Raw genomic sequence first — 16642 nt, forward strand, 5'->3', positions numbered from 1 at the left:
CAAAGCACATTTCCTAGGAAACTGGAGGAAAGTAAAAGCCAAACAATGGAAAGAACAGCGGTCCCAAGAGGGGGAGGCCAAGAGGGTCTCCTACCAGGGCGTCCCCAGGGCTGAGCCTGAGCCTGGCTCCAAAGGCCTGGCCCCATCCCACCATCAGGGGCCTCCCACCCAGTCTCCAGGGAGTCTCCCATCTGGGCCCCAGAGCCCTCTCTGCTCCCCTGTGGACCCTGGCAGGGGAGGTAAGGAGAGCAGGGTTGGCAGGGTAGGGGTGAAAACCCTCGTATCTGACATAAGGAAGAATAGAGTGACCTCCGAGAGGTCAGCAGGGACGCTCAGGATGGAGGGCACTCTGCCCCCACCCAGTCTGTGTCACCCTGCCCCAGACCCTCATGGTTGTTCCATTTCCTGCCACACCAGACGTGACCACTCCAGGGGGAGAGGATGCTCTGAGCAGCCCCGAGAGTGTCCAAGTCATGGGTGCACTGGTCCAGAGGCACAAACGGGGAACTGACCTCTGGGCCTCTTGAAGCACCCTGGGCCTCCGGAACCTCTGCCCGCACCGCAGCTGAAGGCCGCTCAGAGCCCAGACCCAGGGCTTTGCAAAGTGGAGCTGAAGACAAGATGCTAATTTTTCCCAGTGGTGGAAAATGTCACAGGTGGAACCCAGGAGACTTCAGCAGTGTCTTCCTGACTATATAGAAGAAGCTGGGCTCCAGGAGAGAAACATGGGAGCTCTCTTTCTTCCCGACTGGGGGCATTGGATGCCCCATGCTTGGGGCCTTTCTGCCTCCCCAAGATTTGGTTTTGAAGGAGTCCAGAACATTCCACACCAAAAATATGCCACCTTGGTATATGGATTCTCTTGAGCTGAAGGTGTGGCCTGGGCACACCGGGGTGCAGGAGCACCTGGTTCCAGGGCCCCAAACAGACTGGGTAGTCCACTCACTGCTGACAAAATCCTAAGGGAGGGAGATAAATGGTGGTGACACAGGGAAGTTTATCTCAGTGAGGCCAATGCCTGGAAGGCAGTGCACCGACATCTCAAACGCTGTCCCCAAAGAGCTAAAAAGACGTCCAGGTTTATACAGGAAAAATGTGGGACAAAGGTCAATGGGTTGGAACAGGTGGACAGTAAGGGTCAGGTTGTCATTGTCGTGGGCTCAGTCACCTGGGGAGTTACTGGCTCAGGGTGGGCCTATTGCTTGAGGGGGTAGTTCTGGTTCCCATCAGGGGATGCTCTGCCTGCAGGGTCTTTCACCTGAGATAAGAGATACTTGGGAAAGGACTTAGAAAGTTCGAGGTCAAAATGGAGGTAACTGAAGTGCTCACTCTTTCAAAGGCACTTGAGAAGCAGTAGACGCAGCCAGGGCTCCCCACCCTCCCCCTTTTCTACCTAAAAGCTGGTCATAACATTTCCCAGGAGGAAGGTGCCCTCTCTGCACCAAGGAGAGAACATTCTTATCACCAGAGACTGGGGGTTGATGCCAAATCAGATGTGGACAAACGAACCTGCTAAAGCAAGCCTTGAGATTCTCCCTCGAGATTCTCTCCTAGTCACTGGCCAACCATCTACTGGCCCAGCCTTGCCCCCTCATCTTGTCACATCCCTACAATGTGTCGTTCTTTGTTTTGGAAAATATATAAGCTTTTGGGCCTAAGAGCTCTTAGATCCTTCGTTTTCTTCTGAAGACTCTTGTGTACACATAGAAACATTATAGAAACCTGTACACTTCTCTCCTGTGATACTGTCTCATGTCAGCTAAGCCTCAGGCTAGCCAAAAACTAAAAGATCTATTAGATGGGAGAAGATATTTGCAAATGACGTATCCAATAAAGGATTAGTATCCACAGTATATAAAGAACTTATGGGCAGCCCAGGTGGCTCAGCGGTTTAGCACCGCCTGCAGCCCAGGGCCTGATCCTGGAGTCCCGGGATCGAGTCCCACATCGTGCTCCCTGCATGGAACCTGCTTCTCCCTTTGCCTTTGTCTCTGCCTCTCTCTCTCTCTCTCTGTCTCTCATGAATAAATAAATAAATAAAAATCTTAAAAAAAAAAAAAAGGAACTTATACAACTCAACGTCCCCAAACCAAATAATACAGTTAAAAAATGGGCAGGAGACAGGAACAGACATTTCTCCAAAGAAGACCTACAGATGGCCAACACACATGTGAAAAGATGCTCCGTATCACTCATCGTCAGAGAAATACAAATCAAAACCATAATGAGATATCACCTCACACCTGTCAGAATGGCTAAAATCAAAACCACAAGAAACAACAGGTGTTGGCGACAATGCGGAGAAAAAGAAACCCTCGTGCGCTGTTGGTGGAAACGCAAACTGCTGCAGCCACTGTGAAATGAGTGCGGAGGTTCCTCAAAAAATTAAAAATAGAATTACCGTATGACCCAGCAATTCCACTACTGTGTATTTACCCAGAAAATACAAAAGTACTAATTCAAAGGGATACATCCCCCTCTATGTTTACAGCCACGTTATTTACGATAGCCAAGATATGGAAGCAGCCCCAAGTGTCCATCGATTGATGAGTGGATAACGAACATGTATATATATTTATATTTATATATCGATTTATTTATATGTATATTTATTTATTTATAATGGAATATTAGCAATAAAAAAAAAAGAATGACCTCTTGCTATTTGCAGCAACATGGATGGAGCTAGAGAGTATTATGCTGAATGAAATAAGTGAGTCAGAGAAAGACAAATATCAAATGATTTCATTCACATGTGGAATTTAAGAAACAAAACAAATGAACAAAGGAAAAGAGAGAGAGAGAAGGAAACCCAGAAACAGATTCTTAACTACAGAGAACATGCTGCTGGTCACCAGAGGGAACAAGGTGGGGGGTGGGGAACAGGTGATGGATGAAGAGTCATCATGATAAGCACTGCATAATGTATAGGATTGTTGAATCACTAAAAAAAGAAAAACAAGAGCAAAAGCCTTCCTCCTTGCCCTCTGGCTCCTGATCATCCCTTGTCTCTCTTTTGCTTTCAAACTTCCCACGAGAATGGTGTACACCTGCTGTGTCCACCAAGTCCCTCCGGCCTGTCCTCCCCAAGTCCCACATTGCAGGGACGTCAGCCTTTTTCCTCCTGAACCCTGCAGGTCACCCGAGGGCAATCTCCCCGGCTCTGGGCCACTCCTGAACTATTATTACTGGGCCCTGAGGCTCTTTCTGGGTCTTTCATTTCTTCTGGTCACTGTTACCACTCCTGGGACGATGACAGCCATCAGAGCCCTGGCACCAGCCCAGCTGGCTCTGCTGATCTCCAGGTGGACCTGAGGATGTCCCCCAGAGGAGTCACACCTCAGACGACATGACACATCAAAGCTGAACTCACCGTCCTTCCTGGAGCAGCCACTCCTGCCTCTCTGTGCCTTTGTCCCTGCTGTCCCCTCGGCCAGGCACTCCCTTGCACCACACTGACCTGCTATGGACGAAAGGCCTCTCATGCTTCAGGACTCAGCTCTAGAGCAGAGATGGTCAGTGCCGCCTGGAGCTGATGGGGTCCAGCATCCCTGACATCGATCATCTCTGGCGACACCTCCATCCAGGCCGGAGGAGCCTGGTGCCAGGCAGGGTGCTGCCGGGGGACCTGCAGGCCAGTGTCTTCATTTGTGGAACCTCCAACTCACCTGCTTCCCTGGGCTGACCTGAAGGCCATCATTTCAAGTGGGGAGGGGGGCCAGGGTTCTTTCTTAGACCTGAGCCAGGGGCTTGAAACCAAACCACTCACAGGTAGACGGGCACTTTGGGCTGACTTTTGGGGAGAAACCTCACTTCATTCATTCATTCATTCATTCATTCATTCATTCATTCAACACCGCTGGGCTGGAATCAAACCCAGGCCCTCCCTCTAGAAGCCCTTGGGCAGCAGGGCCAAGAGAGGAGAAGGCAGACGGTATCTCCTGCATCACCAGGGCCGGGGCGGGGGTAGGGAGAAGAGAAGCGGGGCAGACAGCCAGGCTGCTGGGCCCCCATGGACGTGAAGGCTGACCCACCGCTGTCCCCACGTTTGGGAAGCAGAGCTGGAATGTAAACCGAGTTTCCTCTAAGACCTGCCAGGGGTGGACGGGGGCTTCCCCAGAACAGTCTATAGCTGCCATTCACCTCCCAGGGCCAGGAGCACTCTTGGCAGAAGAAGCAGGAACCTGCAGGACCTTGTGGGTCAGGGCAGGACAGGATCTCCTTTCTCAGAGTGGGGTTCCTGGACCAGCAGCACTGGCAGCCCCTGGGAACCAAGCAGATTCTCAGGCCCCGACCCCGATCTCGAGAATCAGAAACTCCAGGGATGGGGCTCAGCCACCCGTGTTTTAACACACCCGCCCGAGGGGCCTGGTTCACTCGCCTAGTTCAAAGGTCACTGTCCTAGAGCCCAGAAGACCGTCCGAGGGGAGAGTACGGATGTCCAGCATGTGCTGGGCTTTCTGTCCCTGCACGCAGCAGGGCCAGCGTCACCCTCTGAGGCTCCAGAGGGTCACATGGTTAGCCCAGTGCAGAATCAGCCCTCGCATCAGGTTGTTGTGCCCCGGAAGCCTGGCCTTTAACCATCAGACCAAGTCTCGTAGCCAGCACGCACACAGCCCTGGCCAGGCTGCAAAAGGCCTTCTGGTATCTGCTTCCTCTGTTCTTTGTATCTCCTCTAAGTGCTCCGGCCAGGGAAGCAGCTCTATGGGCTGCTAGGTTGGTCAACCCGTGATTCACGGCGCTGACAAGCGAAGCAGAAAGAGGGAGGAGGGTGGACAGATTTGGGGCCACGTCCCACATCTGGTTCACTGACCTTGGGCAGGTCAGGGGACCTCTCTGGAGTTCCGTTTTCCTTATCTGCAAACCAGGATGATACTCACTGCCATAGAAGCTGGCAGCAAGATTGAGATCATGTAAGAACCACTTCCTCTTTCTTCTGGAGCTCAGCCACAGTGACACAAAAGAGGAGCATCTGAAGGCCTAACTCCTCAGGGACAGAACCACCAGGGAAGAAGGTGGAAATAACACCTGCAGAGGCTGGGAGGCGGAGAATGAGACTAACACATCTATCACACCCACAAAAAGAAGACCACCAAGCTGATGTGGGCCAAGCCCAGGAGCTGCAGAATCCTGCGAGATTTGGCTCAGACAACAGGGGTGCTTGTAAAGGGATGGGGATCTCTGCTTTGAGCTGTGATGGAACGGTTTGCAACAGACTGATGACCCCTCTGAGATCTGGGATCTGGGAAAGCCAGGTACGATGCACACCCAACCCAAACCAAAACATGGAAGCAGTCTGAGGCATTGAAAGCTACCCAAAGAACCCCCTAGAAAGAAGAGGGTCGAGAGCAGAGCCCTACATTCTTCCTGTTTCGCCCAGAGATCTGCAGATTTCTGAAGCCTTACAGGACAGTGGGTGAAGAAGCCAGGCAGCAGCCTCTGAACAAGCAAAGCAGAGGTTGGGTAGGTGGGGGCAGGGAAGCTGGGCCCTTCGCACTGGCTGCCATATTGGCTAATGAAGGAGCTCAGCCCTTTGCCAGAGCAAGGACACTTGTCACTCCTGTCCATCAGGAGGGGGCTAGGGATCCTGGGCCATTCTCATTCCCTTCCTCTCTGAATGAGGGTTTCCCATGGCAGTGATCTTGTTCACTTCATACCCTCGTGCACTAGGAGTTTTGAAGTTGGATGCTTGTCTCTTAGCCTTTGGACTAATCACTTCCCATGACCGGTGGAGTAGAAAAATAAGAAATAAAAATAATGGGGATCCCTGGGTGGCTCAGCTGTTTGGTGCCTGCCTTTGGCCCAGGGCGCGATCCTAGAGTCCCTGGATCGAGTCCCGTGTCGGGCTTCCGGCATGGAGCCTGCTTCTCCTTCTGCCTGTGTCTCTGCCTCTCTCTCTCTGTGTCTATCATAAAATAAATAAATAAATCTTAAAAAAAAAGAAAGAAAGAAAAATAATGAATAACGAGTAACGACATGGAAGACAGAAATGACAGAATCAAGAAGGCCCATTTAACTGAGATTTTTGAGGTGACCCTGGCTGGCTCAGTCAGAAGAGTACGTGACTCTTGGTCTTGGGGTGTTGAGTTCAAGCCCCATGTTGGGTGTAGAGATTATTTAAATAAGTAAATGAGCTTTAAAAACATTGAGATTATTAAACACTATAAAAACAGAACACACCTTTCTTTAAGGCACCACTAGGAGGACATTCTGAAAAATCTACTATACATACAGGAAGACTTGACAAATGCCCTCAAGGAGATGTAGGACAGATGATACTCTCTGAGCATGATGTGGAAGGAGATAATAATATGATGTATTTGTTTCCTAGGGCTGCCATATAAGCACCACAGATTAGGGGAGTGGAAGGTGGTGCTTAAACAACAAAAATTTTCTCACAATCCCAGAGGCCAGAAGTCCAATATCAAGGTGTTGGCAAGGTTGGTTTCTTCCAAGGCCTCTCTCCTTGACTTGTAGATGGCCACTTTTTCCCTGTGTCCCCACATGGTCATCCCCTATGTCTGTCTTACTGTCTTTATATAAGGATGCCAGTCCTGTTGGGTTAGGACCCACCCACATGACCTCATTCTACCTTGCTGACCTCTATAAAGGCCCCTTTCCAAACACAGTCACATCCCGAGGTCCTGGGGGTTAGGACCTCACCACATGAATTTGGGGGAACGCAATTCAGCCCATACTGTAAAATAAGCAACCCCACCTCCTGGCAAAGCTCCTATCATCCAGAAAATTCTAAAGTCTCTTAAACCGTACTGGGGGGGGGGGGTGAAAAGGAAGTCAAAATCTAAACTGCAGTCAATCAGAGAAAGACAATTATCAGATGATATCACTCACATGTGGAATTTAAGAAATGAAACAGGAGGGGAAGGGAAGGGAAAACTAAAACAAGATGAAATCAGAGAGGGAGACAAATCCTAAGAGACCCTTAATCACAGGAAACAAACTGAAACAGGGTGATGGGCGTTAAGGAGGGCACGTGATGGAATGAGCGCTGGATATTATGTTAAGATTGACGAATCACTGAGCTCTGCCTCTGAAAGTAATAATACACGATATGTTAATTCACTGAATTTAAATTTTTTAAAAATTTAAAAACTACAGAACATTTAGAAAAGACTGTAGTGAAAGCACATGTCAGAACCTTTGGGATAAGGAGTAAAGCCGTGCTCTCTCTATTTTAAAGGACAGGACCTATTTACATTCACAAGCAAGAGAGAAAGAATGAAAATCACGGCACAGAGAGGTTGGGGAACATGCCCAAGAACATGGATATTTATTTTTTTTTAAGGATTTTATTTACTTATTCATGAGAGACAGAGAGAGAGGCAGAGACACAGGCAGAGGGAGAAGCAGGCTCCATGCAGGGAACCCGACATGGGACTCGATCCTAGGTCCTCAGGATCAGGCCCTGGGCTGAAGACGACGCTAAACCGCTGAGCCACCAGGGCTGCCCTGGACATGGATATTTAAATGGCAGCACTGTGATAGCCTCCCCTTTCCTGCAAAGAAAAAAAAAAAAAAAGGATTTAAAAAGCATGCAGCAGCAAGGGACCACCTGAATAACCATAAAATAGTTAAGCCAGGAGACGCTCTCCGGCAACAGATAGGAGCGAACAGAGGGCCACCTTGCCCAGTTCCAGAGAACTTCAATCATGAACTAGCTTTTCTCCTAAGCATCTAGAAAGGTATCAGCTGTGTCCCATCACTAAGACAATTGAGAACAGAGTCCTCCAAATCATGTTCTGTAGATCTCTCAGTGAACCTGGTTGAGAGAGACTTTGCTGGTTGTGCTGCCATGAAAAACCTCCAAGGTACGTTAAGGGAAGGAGCAAGATGCAGAAGCAGGCATCCAAAACACTACCGTGTGCATGTGTGTGTTTTAAGGACAGATCTGCTTGTATAGGCCAAGGATAGTTCTAGAAGAGCACAGAGAACCTGCTAACAGCAGCTTCCTCCGTGAGGGAAATTAGGCAGCTGGGGGTTAGGGTGAGAAGGAGGCTCCCTTCTCCCCCCTACACTTGTAATTTGTACTGTATGCAAGTATTACCTACCCTGATACATTTTGGGTTTTTCTTTTGCTTTGTTTTTGTTTTTAAGATTGATTGGAGAGAGACAGAGACAGAGAGCATGATTGGAGAGAGAGGCTGAGGGAGAGAATCCTCAAGCAGATTTTCCCTTAAGTGGTCCTCGATCCCACGACCCATGAGATCATGACCCAAGGCAAAACCAAGATTCAGATTGAGCCACCCAGGCGCCCCTGGTTTTGTTTTTTATAGTATTTTTTTTAAGATTAAAAAAAATATTTTTAAGTGGTATCTACACCCAACGCAGGGCCTGAACTCACAAGATCGAGAGTCGCACGCTCTAATGACTGAGCCAGCCAGGTGCCATTTATTTTTACAGTGTTGTTTTTTTTTTTAATTTACAGACTTTATGTTGTAGGGCAGTTTCAATTTCTGGAAGATTGAGCAGATAGATGTTCTTAATCAAGTTGAGGAAGTTCCCCTTGCTATGCTAGTTTGCTGAGTGGTTGTGGGGTTTTGTCAAACGCTCTCTCTGCAACTAGTGATGTGGTTATGTGATTTGTCTCCTTCAGCCTTTGATGGGATCGATTACATGAATTGATTCTTGAATGTTGAACCAGCCTTGCATACCTAGAATAAATTCCACATGGTCCTGGTACATAATCCTTTTCGCGCATTGTTGGGCTCAATTTGCCAATATTCTGTTGAGGATTTTTGTGTCTATGCTCATGAGAGATATAGATCTGTGGTTTCTGTTCCTTGTAAGGTGTCTGTCTGGGTTTGGTATTGGGGTAATTCTGGGGACATAGAAGGTTAAGAATTGTTGCCTTTGCTTCTATCCTCTAGGAGGGATTATAGATCATCGGTATCATTTCCTTCTCAAATGTTTGGTAGAATTCACCAGTGAAACCATTTGGGCTTGGTGCTTTTCTGTTTTGGAAGGTTATGGAGGATAAATGTTCTATAATCTTATAACTAAATCTTCCTGGTTTTTGTTGTTGTTTTGGCAGGCCACAGTCCCAGGCTGTGACTTTCAGAGGAGTTTCTTAGCCATTTTCCCCCCTCCCTTATGTAAGACCAGAAGGCCAGAGGACATGGAGTTGACTAATTTCTCTTTCCCTGATGGGATAAAGTTCTGGTACAGTCCTATGTTTAAGGGCCAGCTTTGCTACTAAGGGAGTTCCAAACACCCCCCTCACTCCTCCCAAATATGCTGCTTGGCATATTGATTATGTTGAATTAGAGGTATTTGAAAAGCAGATACCAACAGCGTACACTCTGACCTTCCCTTTTCCCTTCTAAAAGCAGGAGACAAAATGCCCATGTCAAAGGTGCCGTCTCTGTACCAGGAGGAAGAAACACTCTTATCATAAGACTGAAGGTTAAAGCCAAGAGAAATGTGCACAAACAGACCTTGTTAGAATAATTCTTACCTTCCTTTATCCTTCCTGCATATTTTCATTACTTTTATGCAATTGCTACTCTGTCTTCAATCTCGTATCTGAGCACTTGGGCCTCATCATTCTTGGGGACTTTGTCTTAGGAGGGCACCCAAACACACAAATAAAATCTGTACGCTTTTCTGCTGTTAATCTGTTTTTGGTTTTGATTTTTTTTTAAGATTTTATTTATTTATTTATTCATGAGAGAGAGAGAGAGAGAGAGAGAGAGAGAGAGAGGCAGAGACACAAACAGAGGGAGAAGCAGGCTCCCTGCAGGGAGCCTGACCGGGGACTCGATCCCAGGTCTCCAGGATCAGGCCCTGGGCTGAAGGCAGCGCTAAACCGCTGAGCCACCCGGGCTGCCCTGTTTTTGATTTTTTAAAGATTAATGTAAGGGCACCCGGGGGGCTCAGTCAGTGAGCATCTACCTTTGGCTCCAGTCATGATCCTGGGGTCCTGGGATCGAGTCCCACATCGGGGTCCCTGCTCAGTGTGGAGTCTGCTTCTCCCTCTCCCTCTTCTGTTCCCCCTGCTTGTGCTCTCTGACAAATAAATAATAAATTCTTTAGAAAAAATAAAAATAAAAGATTTCTGTATTTATTTTAGAGGGGGGAGGGGCAGAGAGTGAGGGAGCAAGAGTCTCAAGCAGATTCTGTGCTCATGGAGCCCGATGTGGGAGTCAAGCTCATGACCCTGAGATCATGACCTGAGCCCAAATCAAGAATCGGACACGTAACCCACAGTGCCACCCAGGCGCCCCTGTTTTTGGTTTTTCTGGTAGGCTTCACGCCCAGCATGGACCCAACATGGGACTTGAACTCACGACCTGACCCTGAGATCAAGACCTGAGCTGAGATCAAGAGTTGGACACTCAAGCAACTGAGCACCGTCCCCCTCCTCCCCCACCCCACCCCCCATTGCCCCAGCCTATCTTCCATCAGTCCCGCCTGGAAACCCTAAGAGAGTAGAGTAAAATATATACTACCTTTGCATTACAGAGAACAGAAAGAACAGAATGCTTGTGATGTATTTAAAAATAGTTGGTTTTCTCCTTTCCCTGCCCAAAGTTTGACATGAAAGTGTGGGGGTTTCCTTACACTTCTATCTCTCAAGCTTGTCTTCTCTGAGCCTCTAGCCACTGTCAAGTATGATGGCTCAAGTGCTCCTGCCAAGACCAGCTCCAGCTGTGGGCTCTGACTGCTAGGCAGCTGTGATTCTCCTTCGCTGCCTCTCTCTCCAGTCTTTGGGCCACTTGTTTGCCCTGTGACCCCAATTCTCTAATGGATCTGAGAAGAGATGTTGATTTTCAGTTTGCTCAGCTTTCTTTGCTGTTGTTGTGAGGACGAGGGTGATGGCCACCTCCAAGCTCCTTACATGCTGCTCTGGAAATTGAACATTTGCATTTTTTTTAAGAGCGGGGGAAAGAACCCTATCACTCTGATGTTAATTACTTGGCGACTCTCTTGACAGTGCCTTTCAATCTTGGTGCTGCTCAGGGCTCTGTCCAGATATCCATCAGTAGGCTCCAGCCCAGATCTGTCCTTGGGGCTCTAGCTCCAACCCTATCTGCCGCTGGCCTCCCACCCTGACGGCACAGGTGCCTCGATGCATCTCAAACACATGATCAATTCAAATTCACCATGATTCTCCCCCAAACCAGTGACATCCAGGTTCCCTATCTCAAATGACAGGCATCCAGGGGCCCAGGCCAGGAACCGAGCTTCCTTCCAGATGCCTGCCTCTCCTTGCCCCACAGCTCCCGGGGCTTGTGGTGTCTGCAGCCGGCTCCTTTGCCCACCGTCACCCCAGGCAGCTGCTGTAGAGTGGTCTCAGCATTCCTTCTCTGGGTTCTCTGAGTGGCCTCCTCGTTGGCCCCTGTCAGCACCCTCTGTGCCTTCCTGCTGCCAGGGACATCTTCCCCTAAGACATTCACTTGTGTCCCGCCCCACCATGCAAATGGCCAAGGGCCACCAGGTGTTTGCAGGATAAACTCTAAACCATTTCTCCTGGGTCGCAACATTGGTTAGATGACCCTGGTACCTGGTCTGTCCTCCGACTAGAATCCCCTCCCTGTTCCCAGCATCCTCTTCTTCTGATACCACCTGCTTCCTTTCCAGAATAGACCAGGTGATCTTGCTCACCCCTGTGTTAGACTTAAGCAGGCAGATAGAATATTCCAGGTGAAGGCAACACCTGCCCATCTGTCCACCTCCCACCCATCCTGTCAAGCTCAGCTCAGACCTAATCTCCTCCAGAAGGCTTTCCCTGGCTCCCAGACTTGAGTGAGCATCAGTGGTATGCTAGCAAACTAGCCACCAGCTCTCCAGGGAAGAAGGCCTCATCTATAGAGTCGCCAATGTTCATGGTGTAAATACTCCTCCTGGGGCCAATTTCACACCACCAGGGTGTGATATCTGTGAGCACGAGTCGGGAAGGAATGCCCACCATTGGCTCCCTCCAGCTGCTGGGAGCTAGCTCCAGCACACAACTGGGGGATGAGCCTCTCCGGGCTCACATCACACCTGAATTCTCCTCTATTGAAGTACTGATCACAAGGAAGTGCTAGAAAACAAACATCTGGTGGCCCAACAGAAGGACAGAGGAACTCTACTCCCCGCCTGATGCCTGCCTGGCTGTGTGACCTGAGCTAAGTGATCCAGCCTCACTAAGCTTCTGATTTGTCATCTAGAAAATGGTCAAAGTCATATGTTCTTCCTAAGCTTGCATAGAAATTAAATAGATGGAGGGGCGCCTGGGTGGCTCAATCCGGTAGGTGTCTGACTCTTGGTTTCGGCTCAGGTCGTGATCTCGGGGTCGTGGTATCAAGCCTCCTATCAGGCCAGAGCTCAGGGCAGAGTTGCTTGAGATTCCCTCTTCCTTTCCCTTCCCCTCCGTCCCTCCCCCTGCATGTGCATGTGTTCTCTCTCTCAAATAATTATTTAGAAAAAGAAATTAAATAGATACAAAAACTGTAAAGTCCTGTTAAGAAGCTAGGGGATCAGGGACGCCTCAGTGGCTCAGCGGTTGAGCGTCTGCCTTTGGCTCAGGGTGTGATCCCGGGGTCCTAGGATCGAGTCCCACATCAGGCTCCCCGCATGGAGCCTGCTTCTCCCTCTGCCTGTGTCTCTGCCTCTCTGTGTCTCTCATGAGTAAATTAATAAATAAAATCTTAAAAAAAAAAAAAAAGGAAGAAGAAGAAGCTAGGGGGTTAGTCAAGGAGAGGGGAGGGCCATTGTAAGGCTGAGGACCAGCAGGATTGAAGAGAGGAGTAGGAGGGAAAGGCTATGTCCCCTCTGTTGGAGGAACCCGTGAATCCAGGGCAGGAAGGCAGACGGTAGGTCCAGAAAGGTGGGCTTTGGAGGGCGGCCTAAAAGGGCTGGACCTCATCCTCAGCTCTGGCATCTTTGGGAAGTTCAAAAAGAAAACCTGGACCAAACATCCTAGAAGCAGGAGACCAGTCAGGGGCCGCTTGGAGTGGGTACCGAGCTGGCTGGGAAAACCCTTCTGGAGTCTGGGGCTGGATGTAATGACAGAGGAGGAAGCTGGAGGCAGGGCTGTTTGTTTTCTTCCCCAGAGATGGGTTGACAGCCTTGGGTATATCTCAGTTGTCAAGCTCAGGGGGCAAGAGGTTCGTTAAGCATTATGGGAAGTTCTCTGATGCAGCCAAGGATTGGGGAAGAGCCTCATCCTAGGGAAGAGGATTTGGTGAAAGAAACCCAGGCCCCTTGCATTTGCCAGGGAGGAAGACTTCACTTCAATTTCATCCAAGGCCCCTTTTTCTGGGCCCTTGATGGCTCTCTGCTAATCCGGTTTGGCAAGACTCAAAACCAAGCCCCTGTGTATGATCCGGGGCCTTGCTACTCAAAGAGCGAGTTTGGGGCCACCAGCAGCAGCAGCAGCTCCTGGGAGTCTGCACTGTAACGGGTCCCCCGGGAATAGTGTGCAGCCCCATATGGCAATACTACCCGTTGTCCGTCTTGCATTTCCAGAACCTCAAACACTGTGGAGGCTCAAAAAGGACTGAGTGTAGGACTGATGGCTGGCAGAGGGCTGCTGTAGGGGATAGAAGGAGCAGGGGTGCTTGAGAGAGTGAGGAAGCGAGATCACCCAGACTTGGTGGCCCTGGTCCTGCAGCTCCTCCACGAGCTGGACGAGGACTCAGCTTTGGAAGGAGGCCAGGGTAGGATGGAGGCCAGCCCACATGTGCGTGAGACGCCTGAGAGGGGTCTGGAAAGGGGCCAGGGACTCCAGGGTGGAAGGGCTGGGTGGAGAACGAAGAGTCCTCCGGAGGATGGCCAGTCAGAGGCCAGGAGGCTAAGAGCACAGAGGGTTTATGGTAAATGGCCAGATGCCACCAGGAAGTCAGAAAGGCAGCCTGTAAAGCCCCAGTGAATTCGCGGATGGAGCGATCACTGTCAGGAGACTTGGTCCCCAGAAGGGGCAGCCACAGCTATGTGGACTTCCTTCCCTGAAGCTCTTCTGTGTCATAAATGAAACTGAGAAATCCAATTCGTCTGGAGTATTCCAACTTGATTACAAACTTGATTAAGGAAATCTCTGTCAACAATTTAAACCGCAATTACAGATTTCTCAAGGCAAGGTCCGAGAACAGCACGGTCATAACATTTATACTTATAAACTCTTCTAAAATGTCAAGGCCATAGGCATAATTCCCACCCTTGCTTTTGTTTCTTCTGAGGGGTTTTGCTGTACTTGTTTGCCTTCTCCCTAGGGTTTCGGTGATGAAATTTGGATACCATCTCATGTTTGCAATAATCTCCCAGGACAAGCTGAGGTCACTGGATCTGGATGTTTGACTCTGGTCCTCAGGGGCTGGGACACAGGGCTCTGTGGGCTCTCCTGGGATGAGACTTGGCTAAATAGCCATCGTGGTCATCCTCTGCAAAGCCCCTTCCTCCTGGACAACTCACAGTGACCGCCACGCTGCGCACCTGAAGAAGCCTCATGCACCCGAGCGGTTCCATGTGGTCCCCAAGGCCTGCAAGTCCATCCTCCTTTCTGGTCTATTCTAGGCCTCCAGTCCGGAGCTCCACGTTTATTCTTTTCTGATTACACAAAGCAAACACATCTCTCTAATTTGTTAACAAAAATGAAACAAAAAAACCAATATGCACAGACCAACACATCCCAACTTACTAAGCTCAAGGAAAACTCAAACAAATCATATGACAGTCATCTTTCTTCTATCACGACTCTCTTGGAATGCTTTACGTTAACCTTTTCCTTCTGGGTATCATTCCAGCCATGACTTTTCACAGAGTGAATTTATTCATGTTAACCCCATCATCATCTCAATGGATAATTTTTTTTTTTTCCAATGGATAATTTTTGATGCTCGTATTATCACAGCCTGGCTCATGTTGGGGGAGACTTCTGATCCCTCCATGGTCTCTCCTCGGCTCCCCTAATAATTCTGAGGATGGCTTTACTGCCTGGCCACTACAGGGTATGCTGGCTCATTCTCATTTTCTCCCTATGTTCCAAAGGATCCTGGTTTCCTTTCGTGGAGAAGGCCTTGGAGGCCAAAGTCTGGGCACAGGGGGGGTCCCTAAGATGAGGGGATGGTGGTCAGAGACTCCTGTGGCTTATAGGACCCTGGTCAGACACGAGGCCAGGAATACTTTTTTGTAAGATTTTTAATTTATTTATTCATGAGAGACACACAGAGAGACGCAGAGACACAAGCAGAGGGAGAAGCAGGCTCCTCTTGGGGAGCCCGAGCGGGACTCGATCCCAGGACCCTGGGATCATGCCCTGAGCCAAAGGCAGACGCTCAACCACTGAGCCACCCAGGTGTCCCAGAAATATTTCTATATTTTTAAGGTCCTCAGTTTACAACAAATTCTTGTGGTCTGTGGTGTGTTAACAATATTGTCGTTGTTAATCCTATATTGACAGGATTTGGCCACAGGCAGGTCAGTGTAACAACTGGCAAGAGCCCCCAGCCTCGGGGGGCGGGGGGGCGGGTGGGAAGCAGATAAGGGCAGGCATGAGGGACCAGGAAGGGAAGGGTCACAATGGAGGAGAGACGGGCCTTTGGAGAAACCTGGCCCAAGGTAGGAGAGAATCAGAGGTCACGAGGGAAAGGAGGGGGTTGTTTTGTTTTTTGATTTCTTATCCTTTTTATTAAGATGGGAGAGGCTCCAGCTTGCTTATGGGTGGAGCAGAAAGTGTCAGTTAGTAAAAGGCTGAATCAGTTAGGATTTTTCGGTGCACAAGGAATAAAAAAGAATCTAGCTGATCTGGTTATACCAAACTGTAAAGTGGGGGAGGCTGCAGGGCCACGCAGGTCAGGACAGGGGACACAGACGCTCCAGGGACGCCTCGCTCGCCTGCCTGTGTCTCATGGCTCAGCCTCCCGGGGAGATGGGCCCTATTCTAAGATGGGCCGCCCCATCATGTGGTGGCCAGGCACCCTCAAGCTCTGGACTACGCACTGCCCACTCCTCGTCCAGAAGAAAAACACACCCAGAGCCGTTGCAGGAGGAGGAGGACACATCTTTCTCCCAGCCGTCTACAAAACAGCCCAGGGCAGCCAGACTGTGTGTCCCTGGCAGCACTTTCCACATGGGTAAACTGAGGCCAGAGCAGGGCTGACACGTAGACTCTTCCATCCCCACCCGCCTTCTCCATGCCCTCCTCCCAGTTTCCGCAAACAGCCAGGCCAGAGCAGACGTGAGGGGTTTGACCCCAGGGTCTGCCAAGGGCTAGCGGTCACGCAAACTCCAGTTCCAATCGCTGTCTGCCTGGACGTGCTCTGTGAGCTGGGCAAGTGCCAACTCAGCCTCGATTTCCTCATCTGTAAAATGGGGATGGTGACAGCACGATCTCAGAGAATTGTGAGTCTGAATAAGCTGCTAGGAGGGACACCTTGAAGGGATGGCTGTCCTTCCCCGTGGCCTCTAGGAAGAGCTTGTGGGGCCGGGCACAGCCCAGGACAGGGCTCCCCTAAAAAAGTCATTTCCTCTCAATTCTCTTCCCAATCTTCTGCTTAGGTCCAGGGGCAAGTCTATTCTATGTGCTGGCCTGTCTTTGACACCTGGTTACACCTTGTGAATCTCACATTTTAGTAAGGAGAAGGTAGGAGGGCCAAGGGGTCCCCAGAGCTGTAGAACATTGTTTTTTTTTTTTTTTTAG

This window comes from Vulpes lagopus, chromosome 5 (genome assembly GCF_018345385.1).
Source record: "Vulpes lagopus strain Blue_001 chromosome 5, ASM1834538v1, whole genome shotgun sequence".
In the NCBI taxonomy this organism is placed as follows: domain Eukaryota; kingdom Metazoa; phylum Chordata; class Mammalia; order Carnivora; family Canidae; genus Vulpes; species Vulpes lagopus.